Here is a 7,947-nt window from a genome sequence, read left to right on the forward strand (position 1 = left end):
CTCAGCATCCACAGATCGAACACCATGGAGACAAATACTCGCAAATATCTGTCTGTACTGACAACGTACTAAAAACACTGAAGTTGCCCTTGGATCATTGGACTTCTGTGCAACAATGAAATGAATTTGTCTTGCTTAACCATTGTATTTTGGGTCTAATGCAACCAAGTTTGTTTTCTGCAATTAATACAGGATTTGATCCTTAGAGTTGGGTCACTGTTCTAAGAGATACAATAAAATGTGCGCCATTGGCCTCGTGTTTGACCCTAAGGGGTCAGACACACACACATTGTAGGCAACATAGTTGGCGATACCTGCTGTGCTTTTGTAAAATATTGGATAAAACTCTCACCTGTAATACACTGGAAGACAGTCTATGCTAAGTCTGTGTCAAATAAAACTTGTTGAGAAAGTTACATTGTTGAAGTGGACTGGCCTCATTTTTCTGGATTTACAAAGATCCTACAAGAGAGTTCAAGTCAGGCTAGTTATTAAAATTCATGTTGATAAGAAAAGTTTTATAAGTGCATGGCCTTCAGCCTTTATCAGCTCCCTCTCAAACATGTTACTGTTTGAAAATGGAAGAGAACCTAGTGCCAAAGATTGAATTATCAATGTAGTCTTCCCTTTTAAGCTCATTGTTCAAATTACCTCTCAGAAGATATAATTAAATTGATAAATGTAGGGGTAGGAAAGAAACCTTTGACTATGGTTACTTATATGGTAACTGGAGTGTATTTTGAGGGAATATTGCTTCCAAAGAAACCACAACTGTGGCCTGTAAAAGCTCACAAACACACATGGTACTGTATGTGTGTAAAATCGGGCTCATATAAGTAGAATCTTGGTGACACATGCCATTTAACAGTGAGTCTGTGACTGACCTTCCTACCCCGTACAGTGCATGCATGAAGTTGGGTCCTCCAGAGAATCTGAGCAAGGCAAGGGTGGATCCTCTTTCTTTAACCCGAACCCTGATCTCTCCTGGAAACATCTTCATAGGACACTGAAATGATGTTTACTTCACTGCCCTGCAATCTTTTAAGCTGACAAACTAAAATTCACTATCACACGTAGCTGCATAATGGCCTGAATATCCACGATGGGCTTGAGAATTCAGAAACTCCTCAGTTTCCTGTGGTGGAACACGGAAGGCCAACCCAGGGCTCACAGCTTGACACCTGTCTTCCCAGTCTTATTTCGGTCCTGCATCAAAGGGACTTGAAACCCAAGTGGACATTCTAACCCTCAAGCCATGTCCGGGATCCATGCACATCTCTGCTCACCCCCATGGCAGCAGTTGAAATGTTCAGAAAATTTCCATCGGGTTCTTGTGAGCACACTTCTGGGTAGTGTGCCTAGGACAGGCCGCTGTACTTGGGTTCTTCCTCCCTCTTCCTCATTCTTCTCCTTGTTGTTTTTGTTAGTACCACCATGATTAGCAACAGGAAATATATTTACTCTCTAAGAAGGCTTACATTTATCAGATGATATCACAATTTATTTACATGTCTGTCAAATCTGTGAATTTCTTACCAAAAGGGTCAGTGTGTGTACTGTTTGAATTTTACAGCAACAATTACTTTATCTTTGACAAATGGCCAGGGACTACTGACTGAGAATACACAATGAATGAATGAATGCGGTTTCACTATGTTACTCTGTATGTGATAAACTGAAAATATACCGAGATGTTAAGCGATTCTATCTGAGAGACCTCACCGATACCTGGATAAATAGCTTAGAATAAAAATTTCAGAAATGTGTTAACTAACACCGAAAATGGCCAGCTATGTTCATGTTTAAGATTGACTAGGGACATTTTGTTTCTGCTCCAGTGCTAGGAAGAGCACAGCGTTGCCGTGAGGGCCTGTTTCTATCCGCACTGGTTCCCTCAGCGCTGTGTATACAGCTTTGTGAAGCAGTGACCAGAGCTTGCGGTCAGACTTTGCCAAGTGTTTGGGTCAAAGACGCCACCCTTACGTGGCTGTGACGATTCTCCGCATTACTCCACGGGCTTTTAAGGGAAGATGATCTCATCGTATGGGTTAGTCACGTTGAAATCTCTCTGTTCCCATTGGTCATTTTACCACTGGTCTCTTAGAAAACTCAGAGTGATAGGAAACCTCTTCTCCTCTCACATTTCCAACATTACTTTCTTTACGCACGTGCACTGAAACCATCTGTCAAAATTGTGGCAAAATTTGCCAGCTCCAGATGGGCCTCATTAGTCACTTGAGAACACAGAAACAGAGGAATTATGGAAAAATCAATAAATCTGGGATAGGTCATCCTGGTCTGGGAAGATTTTTCTCATCAGCAGCATTGTTCCCAGACATGAAAAGGTACAGGTTTCCATCTTTACTCCAGAAAGAGGATAAGAATTCCCAGTGACCCAATTCATCCTTTCTCATGGGCTCAGGTGCCTCAGCTGTGAACCGAAGGAAAATCTAGCATGGTCCTTCCAGGCTGAAATTCTATAAATGAGCCAATAAAGGAGCATGTGTACCAAAGGCAAGGTGAGAGAGAAGGGGTAAGTGAGAGTGAAAGAACATGGATTTTGGACACCAGTATCAAATGTAGTCTTTACAAGGCAGCCATGAGCTAACCTCCCCCGAGGATCACATACTCTCCTAGCACTGTCTCTCCCCTGTGAAGAGAAGTAGTCACGCGTTGACTTATAGGAAATCTATCCACTGTGCAAGTGAGTCCCTGCCACAGGAGGAAGTCCCTCCCTCTTCTAAACACCCAGGTTGAACCCAGAGCCTTTGCACTGGACTGCACCACCAACCCTTTATTTTTTATTTTGAGACAGGCTCTGGCTAACTCACTGAGTTACGCAGGCTGGGCTCTAACTTGTGGTCCTCCTGCCTCAGCTAAGAGACTCATAGATACCATCAGAGAAGATGTGTTAGTAAGTAGAAGGAAGACTGATAATGTGGTAAAGAAACAAAAATAAGGAAATTTTTCTCTGCAACTCCCCAAAGAAACAACAAAAACAATGTCTACCTGCAGCTTTTGCCATGTTAATTCTTTGAGTTCTCAAAGGCTGTTGAGTCAGGATGTGTTAGATGGTTGTGTGTTTGAGTCTTAGTGACTTAATGCAATACAAACTTATTTCTCTTTTGTCTCAAAGGCTAATAAAAATCAGATAGCTTTATTTTTTAAAAATCTCAGGTACCCATGTTCTTTCTGTAATGGTGTAACCTGGGTCCATGTCTCACGAAATCAAAAAATGAAGTCCCAGACAAAAGAGGTAGACAGGAGGATGCTTTTTTTTTTTTTTTTGGTACCGGGGATCGAACTTGGGACCTTGTGCTTGCGAGAGGAGGATGCTTTTTGAGAAGAGAGAAATAGCTCCCAGAAGTCTGGGAGGGAACCCAAAAGTGGGTTGTCACAGGGACTCTTTGTTTAGGAGTTTTTATACCAAAAAATGACAAGAGCTCAGATTACTCCAAGTCAAACTAAGGTCAACCTATGGGACTAAAATGTTTACTTAAACTAGAAAAGGGTTTATGAGGAGTTGAGACACATACCAAGTGTGTGTCTGCAGGAGCCTCTTGGCCTCTCTCCTATCCAAGGGGTTCATTAAAAGAATGAAGTGAGAAGGAAGAAAGTATTTTCCAGATAAGTAGGAGCAGAAGTTGTCATAGTGGTGATCATCACCCGGCTTGTTACAGCCCTGGACTTAGTTGCCCATCTGGTTCTTATTAACGCTTGACCTCAGATTCCTGCTCATCTGACCAAGGCCTGGTCATCCTGACTCTACCTTGGCCCAGCCTCTCCCTAGCTGCCTGCTATCTCTGGCGTAACTGGCCTGTCTATAATACTGCTGCCCTGTGACACTGCCATCCACACCTTGTGCAGTCTCTGTTGCTGAGCAGGGGACAAGGAAGACAGATGAGCTTAATGCACACCTGAAAGTGCCATGAAGCAGAAGGAGACTGGGAAATGGAGTTCTGTTTCATGTCTAGGAAATTGAAGTGGACGAAGTCAGAAACCAGCTGCCCCCTGCTACAAAGACAGTGGGTGTATGGTAGACTGAAACATGACCACAGCCTCTTCTGGCTCTTTGCATTAAGACACAAAGCTGTAACTTCACTCCTGCAGGCCTGGGCTAGCATTAGTGACTTACTTTGCCATCAGGATGTGGTTGAAATGACATTTGCTAGTTTCCAAACCTAGTTTTAGGAGACCTAGCAGCTTCTGCCTTTGTCCTTTTGCAATGTTGGCCTGGGACTGCCCTGGGGAGAAGACACTCTAGTCTCCTACATGACCATGCACAGTCAGTAAACACAGTTGTGATATAGCATAAGTTGTTATTTTAAACCAATGACTCTGGAATAGTTTCTTGTGAAACAGTGGACCACAGGTACACGTTTAACACTTTAAGACTAAAATAGGAGAGTCAGCCTTTGTAAACCTAGAGACTGACAGAGGGACAAGTTTGTTGAGTCTCTCTGAACGCTACTGGTCAGCTAGGCGAGGCTTAGGAGGAAGCTGGTCTTAGCTGGGATCTAGAGAGGGGCTGGGGGCTGGTGGTGCTGTGGTGAGGTATGAGTGAGGTAAGTAGATAATACCAAAGAGCATTTCTACCTAACTCACAAATTGCTCCTGACTTCTGATTTGCAAATATGAGCTATAAAAATTGAAATGGTGAAGATTGTATTTCTTGGTCTGGGAAGATATTTTGGTTAAGTGCACTCTGGAAACTTTTACATTTTTGCCATAATGGAATATATTCCTTCTTAAGCATAACATTTAAAAATATGTTAATTATTTTTCACTACATTAAAATATATTTTTTTAATTTTTAAAGTTTTAATTGATATCTAATGAGTGTCCGTATCTACTGGGTCCAGTGTGATACTGCAATGCATGTTTACACGTGCAGTGATCAGATCAGAGCAACTGGTACACCATCATGCCACCCTTTATCCCAGCTCTGTCTTGACTACATTCAGAAGTGGTGGCATACACTGCTCCCATGGTTTGGTTAGAGCCAATCCCATGATAATGAATGAGTTCTGAGAAATTTCAGCACAGCAGAGGGAGGACCTAGCAAGAAGCAGGCCTACCCCAAAGGGCCAGACTTCTAGGAAGGCCTCTTCCCTTTCCCTCGGCCTCGGGCCACTCAGCCCCTGGGAGGCAGGGACGGATTTCAGAACCCAGGGCCGGAGCGGGAAGCTCACCAGCTCCCCCTGTCTGCCACCTGCAGCTTGGTAAAGAAAGCTTCGTTAGGATTCCTGTGGTTTAGTTTTTCATGCATGATGCTCCCTTCTTTCCCATGTCGTGGTTGGCCTTGTATTTTTTCTTTTTTTGCTTCTTTTGTTTCAAGCTTGAGAATTTTAAGGACACTTTAACTATATTCTTTTGTCCTTTGAGCTATGAAAACTAAGAAAATGAACAATACAGTGACAAACAACAAAATGAGTGCTTAATATTTATACTGTGATAAAAAGAAATATGATTAAGGTCATGGATAAATATTTAGAGTCATTCATCAACTATTGAAAAAGTCACACTGGGCTTACTCCAGCCTGTGGGGAAATACCAAACAGTAAGCTCCAGCAAGGTCAATGAAAAGGTCATAATATATCTTTTTGAATCTCCAGCACCTAAGCAGTCTAGCTGCCAGGGCATTTTCTGTGCACTTCGTGTCTCATGGTTTCTACCTCCCTCTTCGCTGAGCAGCATCCGAGCACAGCTCCTCTGTGTGGCATTCTCTGCAGGGCACTTCCTTGGTTGGATGATGTGCACTTTGCAATTTCCCTCCGGGCCCTGCCTCTTTATCTTGCATTATCCTCCCCCTTCCCCTAAGCACTGGCGTCTATAGTCTTCCAGGTTATATTAAATAATCAGCACCTGCTGGAACCAGACTGGATTACGTGTTGTCTAGATGGCCCCGGTTGCCTGGGGCTTCCTGGTACTTGTGGCTGTGTTGCCCATTAATCCATGATGTACACGCATGGAGGTCAACAGAGAAGAAAGAGGTCAGGACCCCATACTTGAGTCCAGAGTGGGGGAAAGGTGAAGTCCACACCTGTGAGTCACCTCGAATGTCCCCAGGTCACTGCGGGTTCTGAATGCAGTGCAGTATTGCAGTACAGATAAGCCCAGGGACTGATGAGAATCGACCTCCTCCAAGCCAGCGGTCAGCATGCAGCTGCTCTCTCCCCTCCACCTCCTCTCCATGCACTGCCTCAATTCCTGGACATTTAACGGAGGACCAGGGTGAAGGACGAAGAGAAAAGACAGTGAGTGATTTTTGAATTGATACTGTCAGAGGATGGTTTTGCCCTCTGTGCCTTGCGGATGTGTGCGGCTCTGTGTGTGAGTGAGTGTGTGTGTGTCTACACCTCTGCTTCTGGGGGCTCCTACAGGCAATGATCTTATGCACGAGCTCTTGGCTGTCTTCTAACTCCTCAGCTGGCTGCTCTGCTGAAGTCAGCTGAAATTTTTCCCATAAGCCCAGTTGTCATTCATCATTTGCTTGGTGCTTCAGGTGCAACAACTTGAATCTTTCTAAGCCTGGGAAGAAGTGAATTTGTGGAGATTCCTTTTGGTTACTTACCATGGAGGCAGTGGAATGAGATGAAAATCAGCTAAGTCATATTAAGAAAAGAAACTTATAGTCAGTCTTACGTGTGTGTGCACGCAAGTGTGTGTGTTAAAGATAAATGAGAGAGAATAATAAAATTGAGGATAATCTGTAAACCTCACTTTAGATTATATTTCATTGCCATGGATTAAGGATTACAAGTTACATGTGGGCTGGATTTCTCGAAACTTGGTAAAATGAAGGTCAGTTGTTTAAATTCAAATACAAGAGCAGAGAAAATCACTAGGAATAAAATAGGGATTTTTAAAAAACAAACAGGACTGGCATCAAAAATAATCCTGAGCAATAGAAAAAATATTGTAACAGTATAAACAAAGTATGATTTATAATAGTGAGAGCAGGAAATTAAACTTAACAGTCCACAGCCAGATTGCTACTTAACGGTTCCGAGGAGGTCCCCGAAGAGGACGTGGACTGTCTTCTTGATGGGTGGCATGGCTTTGAGGACAGGGTCACATCCTCCTGCATCATGGACCGTCCTCTGCCAGTGTAGGCGGCCTCCTAGGGTGGGGAGAGAGCACTGTGAGGCTGGTAAGCTCGCCACTCGACAGATCGGAGCCACATCCTGCTTTTCAGCCGCTCACTGTCCTGGCCAGTTGGCTGAATAGAAGAATTTCTTAGGCATCATGAAACAGCTCTAGTCAAATGCGTTCTTGATCAGCATGGGAAATATCTCCTCACACTCCTCTCAAGGAGCTGAGTTTGCTGGACGACCATGGCCTTTCATCCCAGAGTCACGCACTCTTTTTCAGCCTCTCTTTATAATGGACTATTTACTGCCAACCCCATGCAGTGTCTCCAGAGTGGGGAGTGGAATTTGTGAGATACAGATGGCCACCGCGTAGGACATGTGCCTGTGTGCTCCATTCAGCACACTACATTTTCTGTAGGTCAGTGGCTTGGTTGGTGATGTCCTATTCTCCCTTTCAGCCGATCTTTATAGCAGCCCGTTGTCTGATAACTAAGAGAAGTACTCGGAAATTGCTGGAGAGCGTTTGTGAAATGCGCACCATCTCAGCCAGGAAGAGGTTAACCTTGCCAGGTGTCACTGCTATTGATACCTTGTCCTGTAATTGGCTGACAATTAAAACCATGGCTTAGAAATTGATAAAGCTATGTGTGAGATGCACACTGTCTCAGCATGGGAAACCTCGTCTCCATTCAAGGTCTTCATCTAGCTGAGGATTAAGAGAATCACTTAGAAATTGGTAAAGTGAATTTGTAAAATGCACACTGTCTAAGTTCGGGAAATGGCTCTGTACACTGCAAGTAAGTTTGCCAAGAGGTCAATGGTACTGTTGTTTCATTCACACTTTCCTTTTCAG

At 43.7% G+C, this 7,947-nt stretch overlaps 1 long non-coding RNA gene across 2 annotated transcripts in view; it reads left to right on the forward strand.

Moving 5' to 3' along the window:
* The first annotated feature begins 5,588 nt into the window (after positions 1–5,588).
* LOC106009857 (uncharacterized) overlaps positions 5,589–7,947 on the forward strand; it is a 60,276-nt gene continuing 57,917 nt past the window's right edge. For both annotated transcript variants that reach the window (XR_001183840.3, XR_015442948.1), the window contains exon 1: positions 5,589–6,257. This is a non-coding gene — a long non-coding RNA (uncharacterized LOC106009857). The remainder of the gene's footprint in view (positions 6,258–7,947) is intronic.

This window comes from Heterocephalus glaber, unplaced genomic scaffold (assembly GCF_053883595.1).
Source record: "Heterocephalus glaber isolate CG9 unplaced genomic scaffold, H.glaber_assembly_v1.0 deba00001556, whole genome shotgun sequence".
In the NCBI taxonomy this organism is placed as follows: Eukaryota; Metazoa; Chordata; class Mammalia; order Rodentia; family Bathyergidae; genus Heterocephalus; species Heterocephalus glaber.